General features: G+C 40.8%; 1 protein-coding gene and 1 long non-coding RNA gene across 2 annotated transcripts in view; one reads left to right on the top strand and one right to left on the bottom strand.

The window, feature by feature from the left end:
* Nucleotides 1-842: 842 nt before the first annotated feature.
* On the bottom strand, nucleotides 843-4,290 carry LOC122182232. Its single transcript, XR_006179752.1, has 3 exons — nucleotides 4,198-4,290; nucleotides 1,734-1,866; nucleotides 843-1,338 (listed from the first exon to the last, which is right to left on the bottom strand). It is a non-coding gene; the product is annotated as an uncharacterized LOC122182232 (long non-coding RNA).
* The window catches only part of GLIS3 (GLIS family zinc finger 3), a 154,392-nt gene continuing 140,030 nt past the window's right edge, over nucleotides 4,029-18,390 (top strand). The window contains exon 1 of the mRNA XM_042875341.1: nucleotides 4,029-4,082. The gene's annotated coding sequence lies outside the window, so the exon portion shown is untranslated. The remainder of the gene's footprint in view (nucleotides 4,083-18,390) is intronic.

Raw genomic sequence — 18,390 nt, forward strand, 5'->3', positions numbered from 1 at the left:
TCATTAGTCTCATTTCCAGCTTCTTGAGGGGCACAGTAGAACTTGGAGTTCATCTGCAGTTCATCTTTATTTTGGGCCTTAAACAGTTACACTGTATCTCATGCTATTACACAAAGTGGCTGCATTCTTCTGGAACAGTTCTGTGTGGGTTTATATTATATATAATAGATCCACATTTTACTTAAATGAATTCTGTTTACCAGCTCAAGTTTAGCCTGTATTAGTCTTGCAGAATTTGTCAAACTCTGATTCTCCAAGGATGTAAACAGAATGCATGTATTTTTCAATACTTATTCCCTTTTACTCTATTTACCACGCTAGGGAATTTTTAAATGCCAGTCTAATGATTGACTCTGTACATCATTTCACATTGCAGGGTAGTGTCAGATGCTGGAGTTGCAATGGAGGAAATGAATGTTAGGATCTCCAGATGCTGCTAGTGACTTTGGAAATGTTAGCCATGTGTTCCGCATAGTGTTAAATGTATAGCCAAGAGGAGGATAAATACGTTGCCTTGTCTGCTTTATAACAGGTAAAACCCATCACAGAAGTATTAATGAAATCAGGATATAAAAATAGGAATCAGAATTACATAGTAAAAAAAGCTCAGTGTCTCTCTTTTGTCATGATAGCATTAGACAGCCCTCCTCTCAGAAGGCTTGGATAAATGTGACCTTGTCTTGTTAACTCATCATTAGCAAGATGAAGAAAAAAGACCAGGCCACAGGGCCCACTCCCACAAACTCCGATCTTCCTGTCACAGAATCACAGAATCATAGGGGTTGGAAGGGACCTCCAGAGATCATTGAGACCAACCCCCTGCCAAAGCAGGTTCCCTACACCAGGTCGCACAGGTAGGCATCCAGGCAGGTTTTGAACATCTCCAAAGAAGGAGACTCCACCACCTCCCTGGGCAAAGGAGATCCGCTGAGCATCTCCACAAGACATGTGATGTGTAACACAGCCCCAAGAATGCTGAAGCAGAAAAGATGGCAGACAGTTGTCTCTCCTTTCTCCAGGGAGCCATTCTAAGCTGAGGTGGAGAACATACAACACTTGCTTTTACAGATAAGGGAAACACAATTGCATGATATTGGAATATGTTCAATGTTCATCCCAGATGTATGTGACACACGTATAATTCAAGAAACAATTTGGAAATGACCTAACAGTTGCTGCAAAACACCTTGAAAAAGTTTCTTCATATCTGCTGTGTCTGAAAAATTGTATGCTCAACCTTGTGTCCACTCTAGTCAGTATGTCTGAGGCACGAAAAGGAAACAAGCCCTTCTCATTCTTTTAAATCTCTTCAGGGCTCACCCAGCAAGATGGTCTTTTCTGAGGAAAAAAAGAGAGATTTGTATGAGCAGTTGTCTTTTTCCACGATGCCTGATGATAACACTCTTTTTGGACTACAAACCCAATGGCATTATGCAACCAGAATCAGGATCTAAAGTGAGAGTATTGGAGCAGCTGGTGACTGTGTCTGCTAGCCTATGGAAGCAGAGCAGGAGTCAGATAAAAATTAGAAGAGAGCACATCCTTTTCACAAAAAATCTTTGTAAAAATGCTTCTGCATTTAGCAATTTGTAAACTGAAAGCTTAAATTATAGGTTCGGTATAATTTTATGTAGCATGCAACTTTACATTTCCTCAAGGAGTATCTCAAAGATTTTACTGAACTATGAAAATTTCACTTTCGACTAAAGTGACAAAAGAACAATTTTCATTACCTCAGTAAAAACCAGTTTGGTCTTGGCTGGGTGATAGCATGAGTTTGCAGGGAATACTGATGTGAACTCTCAAGTATCTGAATTCTGAATTCACCTTCTGAATTCATTATCTCCATTGGATACAGGGATTGAGCTAGAGAGGAGAAAAAATGGAAACAAGTTCATTTGATGTAATAAAACGCAGAAGTTTTCTGACAGAATAATGCACAAACCTTTCAATCTTCAAGAAGGACATTTCCTGTATGGAATGAATATGGGTGCATATGAAAACATCTTCAACTCTATAAAAACTAAGGAAGATTTGAACCGCAGTGTCCAGTGTTAGTTTTGGTATTGTGAGATCTTCACTGCCATTCTTGTTCCCTGCTCAGCATACTTCTCAGTGGTCTTCAATGACAACAGCAAAAACTCCCTCTTTCTGCATGTAATGGCTGCATACTCCTTGTATTTTAGAATATGTGTTTCAAAAAGTAGTACGCAGCTAGGATCCATCAAATTTTTTCACTGAAGAATTGACAATTTACCTCCTACAGATAAAAATGACTCAAAAATGGATAGATTTTTTATGGGTGTTGAGTTTGCTTTCTAACAATGTCCTCAGAGTTTGAAATAGAGCAATTTAGCTGTTTTAGTAATTTTGAACTGAAATACACATTTTGCAGACATCTTTTAATAATTACTATTTTTGTTGTTGTTGTTGGATAAACCTATGTTGATCATTTGCAATGTGAGTCTACTAGTATCATTACAGTCAGTTCAATACCAGTTCAGGGCTAACCCCTGAGATTTTCAGTGATGGGATCCAGCTAGAATGTAATTGCATGACAAGTTCTGGGCTCTAGAGTACTGTGAGAACAAAATGGGATGTTTTAATTTACTTGGCTCACAAATAAATCAGCCATTTTCACTTGATAAAGACCCCTTCCTCATTTATTAGTGCTTTTAATACGCTCTTAAAAGTCAGGCACTACTTACAAATACTTTTCTTTTATGATAATCTGTATATGTTACATGTATTTATTTTATTTAGACATAACTCTATCGCTGCCTAAGCATCTGTGCACTTAGAAGCAAAGAGACTGCAAAACAGTATCACCATATGAAAAAAAAACCTGAAGCCTCAACATTTCCTTGTATTCTGGTTTTGTAAAAAACATATACTGTGGTCTTCTTACCAACTTGAGTCATGTGGATTTGATGTAATGTGAGTAAACAGCAAGATATTTAACTCAGAAGAGCTAATGATCTTAAGGCTGGCCTTGGGTGCTCAATGACTCGATGCACCCTGACAAACCATCCCCATGCCTGCAGCTTACAGCTCTTGCAGACAAGCTGGCAGAAGAGCAGATTCCCCTTCTCCTTGGAAGATGTGATCAGGGCAGCAACAGTTCCACTTGCTGGGATTTAGAGAAGTAGGTTAATACCTAGCCTAGTTTCTGGGCTTGCTTTGCTTAGAAGGTGTAAGGCTGCTACACTCTCTTGGTGCCACACATGCAGGAGGTATCTTGCTCTGGGACACCTCTGCTAGTGAGCATCCCATCCACAAAGCCCGGACATGGGAGTCATCAGGTAATCTCTGAGCCTGGCTCTCCAGCTGCTTATCTCCACTTACAATCCCAGTTACCCACTTACAGCAATTAAAGAAAAATGATCCATGACAACACCAGAAGTTCTGATTTGTGACCTACTCTCTCCACCTGTGAAAGATGCTTCCTGGGGCCAGTACCAGGGTCTGCATGAGCGAGGTCTTCCTGAGAGAGCAGACCGAGGCAGCAGATTTGACTCAGTATCTTCCAATCAGTTTTTCCTTATTCTGTTGCTAATCCGACCTCTGGTGTTTACAAGAACCTCTGCCTTCACACCACATTTCTGAAAATCGCCCAGGAAAGCATCATCAAGCATCTAACCCCCTGATCCTCTTCCCCACTCCAGAGGCGCTGTCCCCTCTCCTCGCCTCCCCCTCGCTACACTGGCCACTCCTGCACCCCACAACAGCTTCCCAGCAGCCTCCCCCCGCCCCTTAAAGATCCATATAGTCCCGTGTAGTCCTTTAAATCCCCATGCAGTCCCACGGATCTCCCCGTGCCACCCTCCAATGCTCTCATCCCCTGCAGTGCCCCTTCAGCCCTAGAAGTGCCACCGCCACGCAGCCGCGGCAAGGGTTAACGGCAGGGCCGGCGGGCACATGACGGCATGGCCCGGACGGGTTCCGCGCTGCCGGCGGGGAGGCGAGAGGTGAGCGTGGCGAGGAGTGCGCGACCGCTCCGCGCCCTTTTCCGTCCGGTCCCGTCTGCCTTCAGTCCCTGGGGAAGGGTAGGGGGAGCTCGGCTCCTCCGACGTCGGGAGAGGGTGAGTCGGCAGCTCCGGTCCCCCGCGTCACAGCAGGGAGGGGGGAGAGAGGAGTTGCGGGGGAGAAAAAGCCAAACAAACGAGCCTGTGGTGAGGTTAGCTGGCCGTTACTCACCACGCTGGCCAGCTTGCAGCCGCGAGAGGAGGGCGCAGCGTCGTCTGGCAGGACGGGACACACACCCTCCCTGCAGGCGGGTCGCGCCGCGAGTGAATAAGCGGAGATAGGTAACCGCCGGAGATAGGTAACCGCCGGAGGACGGCGCGACTGCCACCGGCTGCGCGGCAGCAGCGTGAGCGGCGCAGCGGGGCGGGGCGAGGCGAGGCGGGGGGCGAGGCGTGGTCCCGGTGCCCGGTCCCCGCGGTAGCTGGCCCTGGGCCGGCCGTCAGCCTGGCACGGCACAGCAAGGGGCAGCACTGCGGCCGGGCAGCTCAGCCTCCCCGGTATCACAGCCACGACATTCACGGCTTTCAGCTGTGCTCTCCTCTCCCGAGTCCGCGGGGGAAGCTTTTCGCCCGGCTTGAAGCTGCTGAAGTTTCAGCTGCGAGGTGTGTGGGAGTTGTACGGGTGGTGGTGGCCGTCTCCTGGGACATCTGCCCGCAGAAGCGCGTGGTGGTGGCAGCGGGACACCGGGGCAGGTGGCTCTGGCCCTGTGGCTCTGCCTCCCACGGGGACGCTGCCGGTGCCGTGCCGGGTCCTGCTTGCACTCGCACCTTCTCTGCTGCTGATGCTGCAGTGTCAGCATTTGCGGCCGCGCTCCTGGAGGGTCCAAAGTCATGATGGGCAACGAGAGCGGGGCAGCGGCGTGAGTACAAGGCGCAAGAGTCGGGTTTCACAGAAGCCACAATGTGTGAGGGTGCTGCAGCTGTCAGCGGCACTTCGCAAAGCATGCCTCGGACGGGTGCTCGCTGCCGTCAGGTTGTGTTGGCTTTCTCCACCAGCTCCCTGAACTCTGTAGCTCATCCTAATGAGAGTAACGCCACTCCTTGGGAAGTTCATGCTGTTGTGCTGCAGCAGCCACTTGCAATAGTTCTGCCTTGCTGCCCTCAGTTCTAAAGGAGAAAAGGTTGAGGAGGTTCTAATCACCATCGTAAAGACCTGAGAAAGTTTTTCTAGTGGGGTGGTAAAAGTGCTGGGTCCCACTTGTACGAGGACATACATCATCCTGATAGCGACTGCCCTCCTGGTGATAGTCACAGCAACTAGCGGTGGCTACGTTCTGTGCTGTGTTTGTACAGCTCCTTGCACAAAGGCATTCCTTACTGTGACTAATCTTCCCAGGAATTACAGTGATGCAAGCAATAAGTAATTAGTATATTTTATTATGCTAGTGCTGAGAAACTCAGTCATGTTTGGAGGCTGGTCATCTTACTGTGCTGCAGAGAACTTCCTCTGGCTTTTTTATGCCTGGCTCATTGATGCTCTATCAAGAAGGCTTCCTGCTAATCTTAGAGAACCAGAAAACCCTCAGGCTGTTCATCCCTCCCCTTGCTTTCCCTGGCTGACCACCCGCATTTAACAAAAGTGAAGTATCATCAGGGTACTGTGGTTTGGAAATCAGCCCCTCATGGTAGTCCAAAAGTACAGGTGTTGTGAAAAGAACATGAGCTGCCAAAACGATAGATACTCTGTGAGGCACCTACTATAGCAGTGCATGTTTTCTGAGATGGCAGGTAGCATAGAGGGTCAGAAAGATTCTGTGTAAATTGAGTGGAAGGCTTATTTGTAGTTTAAGTTTTGAAGCTACGTTATCTTCCTTTACTGCAGCTGTTATTCCTAATCTGCATGTTGTCCCAACCTTAATTTCCAGAACTCTGTTCAATTCTTTTTTTTTTGTTTCCAGCTGAAACTCCTTCCCTTGGGAAGGAAAAGGAAAACCCATCACTGCAGTTGTTTTGATTGTGAGCTATAGCCAGGTGCCTATGCAGCACCTGTGCAGCAGTCATCATACCAGTACTTCATTTGGTGTGCACGCACTTTTCCAAAAATTAGTTATTAAGCCAGGGGCTGGTACCTCTGCCTGGGTGCATGCTTGTTGCACACAGCTGCAGGGCACAGCAACAACAGGAGCCTCTGTTTCTGTAGGACTGTTAGTGAGGCATTGATGCTTTCCCCTGGACTGGTGCTGAGATGGGGCAGGTGGGTGGGGAAGAGGCTGTCTTTGTTCATGATGGGCTGAGGATGTGTGCACAGTCCTGCAGCACACAGTCCAGGAGTACAAAGAGAGGTGACCACGTCTGCTCCCACAGTGCATGGCAACTGCTGTGGAGCTGAAGTTAGGGTCCTTCAGCCTTCTTTGTTTAGGGATGGTGCTTGCTACCTAATGCGCAAAGTGCCCTGATAAATGTCACATAACTGCATGTATCCTGAGCTAGATTCATTCCATCTCCTTCAACTGGCCTCTGGAGCAGTCTGACTCAGGTCTTACTGGAGCTGAAGGGTGTTTGCCTCCTACTTCAGTGGGTGAAGTGGTAAGCCAACTCTTTCTAAACTGCACTGGAGCAGCAGACAGTGTGGCATACCGTGCTGCTGGCACAGGTTTGTGAATTCTTTGTTTTGCTTTTTGAAGGATTACTAATCACATTTTCCAGAGGTTCAGTCTGACTTTAAATTTTACTGCATGATTTTCTGAAAGTGAATTTATAAATCATTGTTGTGTAATTTTGTTGTCATGTTGTTATTGATAGAGGTACATTAATAAAGCTTTGAGTAAGGTCAGCTTAAAAAAAGGAGACCTCAGAAGCAATCAACCTAATTATATTTCCTTTGACATCACTATGAGTTAGACAGAGCACTGCACTGTCTCACGGATGGAGGGAAATATCTCACTGAAAGGTAGCAAGTGCTTGTGTTTCTTTGGTACAGCAATATAATTCATCTCGCAAAAGTGTAATATTCTTTGGTATTCTTGTATTGTAAGTTTCAGTCTTATTCAGCATTTCAAATTGTCATGTAAGTCGCTCTAATCAGGAGCTATTTATGGTGTGAAGGTCAGATAGACTTTTAGAACATAACTAGCATAACTACTGGTTTTTAGTTTGTTACAAATGCTTTAATGCGCCTCTAGATATATTCAATGTTTTGGTTAGAATCAGTTGGGCCCCGCTGGCTTTGATATGAGAATGGCATTTTAATGGAAGCTGGTATGAAACAAATGAAATCAATGAAAGGGCATTTGTGACCAAATAATACTGTCATTACTGCGAAGTACTCATTTGAAAAGATGGGGGAGGTAACTCTCTTCAAGATGTATTAATACTTTGCACATTAAAATAATGTTATACTTCTTCATTGTAGAATCAGGAAAATGAAAATCAATTCTAGAGAAATAACTTGTTTCTGCTTTCATCCAAAGGAACAAACTGAATGCACTTGTGTGTACTTGCAGAGCATTTGGTTCAAAATATATCTTAGCGGCTTGAGGAAAGAAATTAGAGGCCCAGAAATCTTTTCTCCAAATGTAGAAAAACAGCAGTAGACAATGATAAAAGCAAGGCAAAGACAGAACTGTCTTCATCATTGTAAAATAGAGTACAGAGGAGAACAGCAGGGAGATCAACCAGCTTTGACCTGGATTTTACCTGAGCTGGCAGGTCTGTGTAAACTGTGTGAACTTCTGTTGATTAAACCAAAGGCACTTCTACCTAATAAAGCTGATGCATTTGTCATGTATTTCTTTGATTATATTAGTACTTTTTGCAGGCAGGGATTATTGACAAGAATGTTCATTTTTTGTAGCCCCATTTATAGTGCCATGCTATATTGCTTTGCCAATGAAACTGCTGCCTTTGTGTGTCCTTTTCTAAGGAGCTACTCACCTGTGTTAGGGCATGGTACATTCTGCCTTTAAAACAAACTGAGAATTTCAGAACATCCAGCTCTGCCTGTCCTTAGTTGAATTGAAAAGAGTGATATGTGCTTCAGCTAGGCATGAAAATTAATAATACTGCATATAATTTGTGTACTACATGAGTTTTATTATGGACAAACAAATATAACGAAGAAAGATAATATATAGAATACATATTTTATGACCATTTCAATGTCAATAGGGTATCTCTTCTTAAAAAATGTCAGTCAGGGTGGTACTTTTGCCTTTGAATGTAATATACATAGGTCTTTCATTGCTGATGAGTTTAACCTGTAGTGTATGTGTGTGTGAGTATCTGTCCATGTGTATGTATCTCTACAGTTGCTTAGATGACTTCTACTCTATTCTGGAGATGTGCTATGAATGCTGTTTTGCAAAAGGCATGTTTGGTGTTATGCTTTTTTTTTTTTTTTTTTTTTTTTTTTTTTGGCAGTGCATGGGAAGAGTTTAATATGAAACTTCACACAAACTTCAGTCGTGAATAACTGGTCATAACTTTTCTGGCTTCAATGCTGAAAATCTCATGTGCTGAAGATAAAAGTTACAGATCAGTTATTTGCTGCACAGAAGTTGTAACACTGAGTTCAAACCATAATGTATACGTGAATGAAAACCATAATTGAAGATGAACCTCAGTTTTATTCCTATCAACTTAATTTGTGTATCTACCCAAGTTAACTAGGCACTGTATCCATGATTCAACAAACTACTAGAACACGTACATTAATGTTAAACATATGAACCCAGTGACTAAAGTTGGGCATGTACTATTAATCTGAATTAGGGTGATATTACCCAATCTATGTGACATATTAGCCTAATGATTTCACTGATGCAGCTTTTTTTCTACAGATCTTTTTGAGGCCAGGAAATGTTTAGATCTAGTTGAGGTGTTCAAGAAATGCTCAGATGTTGTACTAAAAGACATGGATTATAGGGAAATATTGGTGGTAGGTGGATGGTTGGACTAGATCTTGGAGGTCTTTTCCAACCTTGCTGATTCTATGATTCTTTGATGCTGCTGTTTGTTAATTCATGGCTGAGAAGATCACTTAAACCCTTTACAGTTTTGTCTTCTAAGAATGAAGTAATGGGAAAAGTAAAATAAAGAAAAGTGTCTTAGTGGAAAATCAGAGTTGCAAACTTACTGGCATAAATTGGAAGATATTCTTGAAAATTTGCAGCTGAATGATGGCATCTAAGTTAGAGCATATCTGCAGATTTACAATGGAAATCCGCCTTTGCAGGAACAGCAGTTATGTTTTTGAATACCCACCAGAGCTGGAAGGGCCAGGGACATTTCTGTGGTTTTGCTTTTCCCTCTCAATTTTCTTGTGTGTACATTCTTTAAAATGTGAACTGGCATCTCTTTCCTTTTTTGTCTACATCTACATAATGCTGCCCTGCTGTGTTTGCTTTGCAACACCATTTTAATTAACAGACCAAAGAGGTGACAGGAAAAGAGGAGATAGCCTGTTCATCGTAGTGACCACAGTCTGTAAGGGAGTCTTTTCAGTGCTGGCTGCATTCTTTCACTTGCTTAGTATTCACTTCATTTCATGGCTGGTTTAGCTAATGTGAAGGTAGCTGACCTTATTGCAGTCTTCAGCTTTTGAAGAGGCAGGTTCTCTTTGTGTTGAAGTTGTGAGCCTTTGCTTAGCTTTGTTCTTTCTCCTTAACTGGCCCTGTAACACTTGTACTTTGTTGCTTGTAGCCAGTGACGTCACAGAGTTACGAGCTCCAAGCAGACCTCTCTTTTATTTGGTGTTATTTACTACATCTTTTTTTTTTTTTTTTTTTTTTATGATTTTTTTTTTAACAGACATTTATGAGGGATTACTTGCTAACTCTGGATTGATATCAGTCATAGCTATGGGTCTGTAAAAATACTCTTTGTTTACATTAACTGCTTATAAATGAACAGGAGGTCATGCAGTATGAGCCAACTGACCAAGGTTATTCCTCATGTACCTGTGTTGTTCAGTGGCAGGAGATCCCACTTATCCAAGTTCATGCAGAAATGCCCTACCCATCTTCAGGTAGCAGCAGCCCAAGCCCAGATATTGGAAACATGTTCGCCGATGTACATTCAAAGAGAACCTCTTTCAGGAGGGGTAGGTCCTCAGAGCCTCATCATTAATAGTACAATTCACCTTCCTGCTTTAAGTCCCCAGGAGACAAGTGATTACAAATGGGAAGTCCAGGCCCACAGTTTTTGCTGACAAAACAACAGGAATTTGGAAACATATTTTCCCTATGCACAGGTAATGACATTTCTTCTGCAGTACTATATATATCTAGATTATACTGATTTTAATTGATGAAATCCTGTCTCTTCTTTAGCATTCTTTTACTGCAACAGAAGAGATATTGAAGCAGAATGTTCTACTATTTTTCACTAAGGTAATTCATCACTTGATTGTGGCTAGGAACATTGTAATTGACAGCAGTTGCTCATACACCCTAAGCTGTCCTGTGTTTCTTTATAAACAGCATAGTCTTTGCTTTTCTAATGTAACTCAACAGATCCAAATAGTCACTTTGTGCTCTATAGAGACAGAATTTTGTGAGTACTGTCAGAAATATTCTGTCTTGGATACATGAACACAGCTTTCCTTCCATGACTAACAACTGCTTACTCATGATAGCAGCAGTGTAGTCATAGTTCTTTCGTGTACTTAGACAAGGCAAGCTGTAAAGCATTTTGGAGCATGTCTTAACCACACATTTGCAGTTTGTCTTTTGGAACCACTGTGTATGCTATAGAAAATAATGAAACATAGCTCTCACAAGATTTGTAGCCTGTTCCTCAGTGGGTAAGTGCTTTTACATCAGAGAATTACATGTCTATCTGGAATTACTTTCCTGTCTGCTCCTGGGTCAGTAAAGATTAAAGAGAACTTTAAGGTTTCAGAAATTATTGATTCTGGCTTTGCTGGAAATTGAGATGCTACTTTTGAGGAATTAGAATATCTTACTTTGAGAACTTAATGCAATTAGACATTAGGATTTCATGGATGGAAAATAATTAAATATTTTGAAACACCAAAAGAAGTTTTGATTTTCATTTGAGTGCAAATGCAGAAAAGGAGACATTTCTTCTTTTATTCCAAGTGGATTGCTTCTTTTTATTTTCCTTCTTCACTTTGTTTGCATTAAAATTCATTAAGTCCATCCACTTCAGCATGGCATACAAACTTGAAACCATCAGTATTTTAGAATGACTTGAAAGTTAACTGCCCGCTTGAGTGTTCTGCTGAGTCGGACCAATCGTAATGCATATATATATTCCTTGGAGGACCTCTGACTGGTGCTTGCTGTGGTGGTGGCAGTGGTGGGTATTCCTCTATTCCTCACATCATTTGGCTTCAAGTTTCTGCTGTTGGCAGTGAGAGGAAGTGGATTCTTTACTCTATGAGCTTTAGAGGAACTTTTCTCAGTCTGCAGATAGAGCCTAATTCTAGCTCAGTTCAAGGTGATTTTTTAAACTTATCACAGCATGGATCTGTGTCTTGTATTTCTAAAATAGCCTAATGTAACAGTTACTCCACCAGCTGTATACTTTGCGGGGATCATCACATGGCAAAGAGTGTATCACCTAGTTTATTGTCTTTGGTATTTGGGAATTTCGGTCTACTATGTGTAACCACGGTGTTCCTGACAGTTGTCATTTCCACCCTTCTTCCTTGGCCCACTCTCCTGTCACACATTTAAATCAGTCTGCTGTTTTGTGGGATAGTGAATAGAGAGATTCCAGCAGAAGGCCTGGCACTGGGGAAGTTTGTAATTAACACTGCTACGTAAACACTGTTTGCTTGTAATAAATATGTGACTGAAAAGACAAGAGGTAGTGACAATTGTAATGCAAGAGAGGAACACTGGAAAAGAGATAAGGAGACAAAGAGAATGACTGATGATATACTTGTCTTCCAAAAGCATATTCTGTATTTTTCTTCTGTAGTCAGACGACACAGGAGATCTGCATAGACCTTAACTGTACCCTGTTCCCCTTCATCAAATGGATGTTAAAATATTACACTTGTAAATGAGAGAATATGTTGTGATTTTATTTTTGAGAATTTATAGAATAGCAGAAATTCTATAAAATGTAAATAGTTACTATGGAAGAAGATACTATGAGCTTCAGATACTGTGGACTTAAGATTCTATGTTTCTATTGATTGGGATTAATCATAATTATTAACAATACTGCTTACAATGTTGAAGAAGTATATCCACTATGGAAGAAAAAAGATTCATCCACGTAGTCACATCCAGTTAATTTTTGAGTCTTTGATCCCTGATATGCTGTTTCAACCTTGTAAATTAGTCCATCAATCTTGTAAAACTGTTTCTCTAACAAGTGCCTGTGCAGTTCTTCCATATTTTGTCACTTTCTAGTGACTGTTACATAGAGGGAATGTCTTCCAATAGGCATTTTATTTAAACAAAAAATAAAGCTTTTTCTGAAGAAGTCAATGATTTTCCTCTTACAATTGTCTCAAGATGATTTAAAGAAGCTTGCACAATTCAGAAGTGTGAGGGTTTTTTAAATTATTTTTTCTCTTTTTTTTCTTTAAAACATATGGGATAGTAAAAGCAGCAAGATACACAACAGACTGACTTAGTGGTTTTAGAAAATTCTAAGCTTCCCTATTCTCTTTCAGTAATGGATAAACAGCACCACAACAGAGAAGAAGGAAAGAACAGAATATTTTAGAGCAGTCCAACCGTGTGCCTTGTTTTCTGTGGATATTTATTTATATATTTGTTTGTTTATTGGGACAGGAGATGGTATTGTATGCACTAAGAGGACAATAATAATCTACAGTAAACACAACATGCCCTCAGCAACAGGCTGAGAATTTTTTATTTGCATGAGAACTATCTTTTATAGTGATTGAAAGCTTTGACAGACAACGATTTTTAGACAGGGCGCCACCTCAAATCACATTAGGAAAAAATGTTACACTTTTTTGCATTACAAGAACCTAATATACATTATTATTATATGAAGAAAAAAAGCAAGTCTTAATAGACACTGGTGTATGTTCCCAAAGGGGATATTTTGACACAGAAATTTGGTGCAAAATTCAGGCATAACATTAAACATAATTGACACTGGAGATCTACAGTCTCTAATTTCATTTGATATGTGTATTCACTTTTTGTGAATATTCAGTTTCACACTTATTAGATTTGCTCAGACTTTCAAAGCAAATCTTTATTGACAGAAGCTGCTCGGGTGACAGAGTTGGTAAAGACATCAGGGAAAAATAAGCAGAAAGAGGTGAGAACAGCAGAGGAAGATAGAAGTCCAGTAGGTGATAACATTGGTCTTCAGCTTCTCTTTTTCAGTGCAGAAGATCTTTTGATAAATGTCTTGTACTGAAAAAATAATGTAATTTAAGAAATCCAGCTTTCTACAGAATGTTCTATTACTATGGTAAATTTTAAAAGAAATTCTTATCTTAGAATGGTTCAAATTACAACTGTAGCGATACCCAGGCCACATTATGTATTTGAAGATGTACTGCTTAGCTTATCTTCTCTAAATAAGCTGTTCTTACTGCTTTTCTTATTCACTCATTTGTACAGATAATATTTTTTTGAATGTGAGCTGGATGATGTTCAGACACATCCTGAGGACTATTGTGACTAACATGGTAATAAAAATCCCTAATATTTCAGAAGACATCATGTGTTTTCCTGATGGCCAACATGTTCAACACCTGTATCCCTCTCTTACTATATGAATGCAAACATATTTTCCTGAAGTCCATCAAGAGGTATTAAAAATAAACATAATTCTGGTAGTTTAGGTAGTGGAGGACACCTGGGCTGTTTCCCTCATCATTGTCTAGTTGGGGACAGTGGAGGGTAGGGTCCTGCTGGAGGAGTTGGGGAGTTGGTCTGAATCACTGCGATCATATTTATGTATTTATGGAAGTTCATTTAAAGCTTAAAGCAGATTTTCCTGTAATGTTAGATAATATATTATAGTCTTCAAGCAGCTCAAATTTGTCCAATGGAAAGTTTTTGCAGTGATTGCTATTGAGGTGCTGTTTGTGGAGGTGGTGTAGCTGCTGCACTTCCAGCCATTGTGCTTGTACCACAGCAGAGATGCACCAGATGGACACAGGAAGGGGGAAGGCTTTTGGTCTTCTTTACTTATCTGTTTGTGGTTTGAGCTAGTATATTTTGCAAGACTTTCTAGAAATTGTGAGCAGCTCTTAGTCAAGAGAGCTGTAGCCATCTTCTTGCTTACCCTGTTGTCTCTAGCAGCAGATGATACAGCATATGAAGGGAGTCCAAGACTTGGAAACTAAGCTCATGTTTTGTTCCATTCTGGTTGCTCTATTAAAACTGCTCAACATGTGAGTACGTGTTCGAGGCTGTATTATAACTAGGAAGATTTTTTGAGGGGAGTAGGGGGATGGATAGGGAGGGTCTTTTTATCTTTTTTCATAGGCATTGGAAGGAACAGCACCTCTAATGCTGGTAGGCTGTGTGAGAACTGTTAAACCTGATTAGAAAGGATCATTTGTCTCCATTGTCTAAAAGAGCCTTGTTTCACTTCTGGACAATAACTACCCAGGTCTGTGAAGTCTGTTATGTGCAGAAGTGTTAATCAGTAAGCAGCTTGAGTCTCATTTTAAATCTTTTTTACACACTTATTTTGCTCTGTAGTACTGTTGTTTTTATGTGTCACTTGGCACAGCCTGAAAACAAGTTGTTCATCAGCATTCTGTGCAGTTCCTTGCAAAGAAAGCTTGATTCAGGTCTTATTTTCTTTTTAAGTTGTATTTAAAAAATCAATTTTCAGCAGTTTTTAAGCCTACTTATTGACAACGTTTAGGTACAGCAAAGTGATTAAGTGATAATGATCTTAATTATATCCAATTTGACAGATTTTCCAGCCTGCATATGCTTCAGTGGACTTGACATGTTTGAAAAGGAGCGTACAACCCATCAAGGCAAAGAAGTCATTAATTACAGCTCTGACAATTGTTGATAACATTCGTTCTTGATCAAACAGGGAAGGGTCTTGATGGATTTCTCTGTCCTGTTCAAGACTTTCCAATGGGGTAGATGAGAACATGGGACTCTCTGAGCTTAATTCTAGAATTAGTTCTAAGCATTGGATGAAGAGATTGTAATCTAGGCCTGCAATCCTAGTTAGATTTGAGGAAGGTCTCTTTGGGTTTTGTCACGCCTTTTATAGCATATACAAAAGGTCTATTTAATGTAAAAATTGGTGGATGCCTGTTGCAAGACATTCCTTTGGAGTGATTGTTTCAGCTTAATTTATTTTATTTTTCCATCTAACGTTTCAGTCATGTGTCAACTCCTGAAAATAAATGATGTTCAGAAAACTCTTGAAAATTAAGAATAGAAGGCAGTAATTTACAGTGAACTGGCTGTGTACTTCTAGAGTTTTTATTATAAGTGTTCAAGACTTTGTTTTGATGACAAAATATTCAACAAAATGTAAATAACTAGTGATACCAACATGTATATTGGGGCTGTTATAAAGGCCCAAGGCAACTTACAAAAATTCCCTGGAGAGTATTAGGCTTGACACCAGAAAGATCTGATATACCCAGAAACGGTAAAATCCCTCAAGAGTATTAGGCATTTTGCCAACACTTAACAAATCTGCATTAAGAGGTCACTTTATACTCAGCTTTTTATTTTTATTCTGTGCTTTGTGTGCTTGGACATTATGTTTTAAAATTGATACTAGCTATCTAAAATACAGCAATATATTGAAAGAGTACACTCAAATGTAGCTCATGTATTATAATTTCCATAGACAAAATATTACTCTTGCAGATTGGGGAAAGCCAGCACAAGGTGATGAGCTGTATTTATCAACAACTTTATGACATCTGTTTTCACCATGACATCTTACTCTTGTCAATAGCATCCAAAGAGTTTTGCCACATGCAGCAAGGAAAGCACGGGCAAGCTTTATGTATGATTTAATATATGATTTTTCAGTTTTTTCTTACAACCAGGAGATGGCACTAAAAATGTCTGTATAGAGAGTTACATATTTCAGCCATATTTTATAGGGAAAATTTAGAATCAAAATCCAGTTGAAATACAAACATCCTAGGAGTTTTGTAACTGAAAATTCTTGAAAGATGCATTAAGCCCACCTCTCCCCCAGCATAAAGTAAGGTCTGAATATTTTTGTGGGATTGTAAGTATTGTTATGCCTCTGTTTTTTTATCAGCAGCAAATATTTTGTAAGTTGCTTTACATTTACACAGTGAGATTTGCATTTGAGGTGTCAAATACAAAATTCATTTCAGGGCTGCATGTGTAACTACAGAGAAAGAAAACAGGATATTTGTGTCTTTATGTGGAAAAGCGGGGGTTCAAATGGTAGTTCAATGTATAGTTACCCATAGATGAGTGCAAATACTGACTTTTTCAGAGGGATTTGGTGGTTTTTATTCCATATTTCCACAATGTTCTCTTGAACAAGATGCTTCTTTAGCAGTGATATAATGTGATCTTCACCATAGTAATGTGTTCCTTCATTTGGTTCCTATTGCTGCAGGCCTCTTCGATGCCAGTGAACAGGAAGCGTATATATACAGACTACTTGCTTTGTTTTAGCTATTTTTTCCTACCCCCTTGCTCCCAGCAAACAATTAGAAGAGAAGATGATATTCTGATCTATTCTATACTTGATAAACAAGGATTCTCACGCAGATGTAAAAATTGTAATGATGTAATTTTTCTATGAGTATCTGTGAGATGGCATACTTATGAATGAGGTTTCTACAACTGACTTTGGTAACAATTTCTGCCTTGAGGTTCAGTGGAGGTTGGGAAACTAGAATGATTTTTTTTAAGGTGTATGCTTAAATTTTTTGATAAGTTTGAACTTAGCTTGCACAGTAGACTAGATTGAGATGTATCTGATCTGTTTCTACCTGGATTATAAATGGCATTAGCATGTTATTTCTGTGTCTGCATTTCTCTGCCACCTACACTTCCAAGGCAAATTTCATTTCAGGCCACTGAGATATTTACAAGCATTGTATTTAACCTTGTACTTGAATTAATGGAGCATGGCCTGCATTGTAAATTGTAAGAGAGTTGATCATTTTTTCACAGAATCACAAAATCATTAAGGTTAGAATACTAAATCATATTGTCCAACTATTGATTCATCACCACTATACTACTAAACAGTACCTCTCAGAGCTACATCTACCCTCTTCTTGAAAACTGCCAGGGATAGTTACTACACCAGAGAGTCATAGAATCATAGAATAGCTCAGGTTGGAAAAGACCTTAAAGATCATCAAATCCAACCACAGCCTAACCATACTACCAGCTCTAACAACCCTCCACTAAATCATGTCCCTGAGCATCACATCCAAACGGTTTTCAAACACAGCAATGGATAGTGACTCAACCACCTCCCTGGGGAGCTTTTTCCAGTGCTTAACAACCCTTTCTGTAAAGACGTTTTTCCTGATATCCAACCTAAACTCACCTTAATGCAAGTTGAGGCCATTTGCCCTCATCCTATCACATGTCACCAGTGAGAAGAGACCAACCTGCTCTCACTGTAAGCACCTTTCAGATATTGAAAGAGGGCAATAAGGTCTCCCCTCAGCCCCAGTTCCTTCAGTCTCTGCTTGTAGAGCATATTCTCTAAGCCCTTCACAAGCCTAGTTGCCCTTCTTCGGACTTGCTCCAGCACCTCACTGTCCTCTTTATACTGAGGTGCCCAAAGCCGAACACTGTACTCAAGGTGAGGCCTCAGCAGTGCCAAGCACAGGGGCAGGATAACTTCCCTAGTCCTGCTCACCACACCATTCCTGATACAAGCCAGGATGCCACTAGCTTTCTTGAGCACGCTGCTGGCTCATATTCAGCCAACTGTTCATCAGTACATCAAGGTCCCTTTCCATCAGGCAGCTTTCTAGCCACTCCTCCCCAAGCCTGTAGGATTGCCTGGGGTTGTTGTGACCAAAATGCAATACCCATCTCTCTAGGTAGCCCATTCCTATACCACCCTTTCTGAGATTCATTTTTTTGTAATATGTAACCTGAACTTGCCTGGTGCAAATTAAGGCCATTGCCTCTCATCACTAGTTACTTGAGAGAAGCCAGTGCCCACCTTGCTACAATCTTCTTTCAGATAGATCATTCTTTCAGGTAGTTGTAACGAGCTGTAAGGTCTGACATGAGTGTCCTCTTCTCCAAGACTAAACAATCCCAGTTCACTCAGCTGTTTGTCGTGAGCCTCATGTTTCCCAGGGGTCAGTACTGAGGCTAGCCATATTTTATATCTTTATTGATTATCTAAATTAATCTGAATGTAACCTAGGAATCTGGACAGGCTGGATAGATGAGCTAAGGTCAGTAGGATGAAGTTCAATAAGACAAAGTGCAAAGTCCTGCACTTT

This window comes from Lagopus leucura, unplaced genomic scaffold (genome assembly GCF_019238085.1).
Source record: "Lagopus leucura isolate 7727_CA_CO unplaced genomic scaffold, USGS_WTPT01 Super-Scaffold_100014, whole genome shotgun sequence".
In the NCBI taxonomy this organism is placed as follows: Eukaryota; Metazoa; Chordata; class Aves; order Galliformes; family Phasianidae; genus Lagopus; species Lagopus leucura.